We start from the raw sequence: 299 nt of genomic DNA on the forward strand, positions 1-299 counted from the left end.
ATAAAATCATCGTGATACATCGTTCTATGTACAACATTACGTAATAATTCAAAACTTGCTAGCATCGTGAATCCGCGAATCCGCCTGCTCGAACGCCGGCCTCAAGCGAACTCCGAGAATGTAAACAAGAGTAACACGTGCGTTTGGTTTCGAGTTCGGCGTATTGCAACTCAGAATCACAAAATCATATTGCAGTGGATCCCAGCACATAAAGCATATAAGGTAATGAAATTGCAGACTTAGCAGCAAAAAAATCTCGCAACACAATGAATCCCATTAAACATATCCCATGACACAAG

The 299-nt window shown here is 41.1% G+C and overlaps 1 protein-coding gene across 1 annotated transcript in view; it reads left to right on the forward strand.

Moving 5' to 3' along the window:
- Window positions 1–95: 95 nt before the first annotated feature.
- Window positions 96–299, forward strand: part of LOC119585105 (THUMP domain-containing protein 1-like) — a gene marked incomplete in the record, with an annotated part of 8,242 nt that continues 8,038 nt past the window's right edge. Inside the window, 1 exon segment of the mRNA XM_037933731.1 lies at window positions 96–222.

Source organism: Penaeus monodon, chromosome 19 (genome assembly GCF_015228065.2).
Source record: "Penaeus monodon isolate SGIC_2016 chromosome 19, NSTDA_Pmon_1, whole genome shotgun sequence".
Classification (NCBI taxonomy): Eukaryota; Metazoa; Arthropoda; class Malacostraca; order Decapoda; family Penaeidae; genus Penaeus; species Penaeus monodon.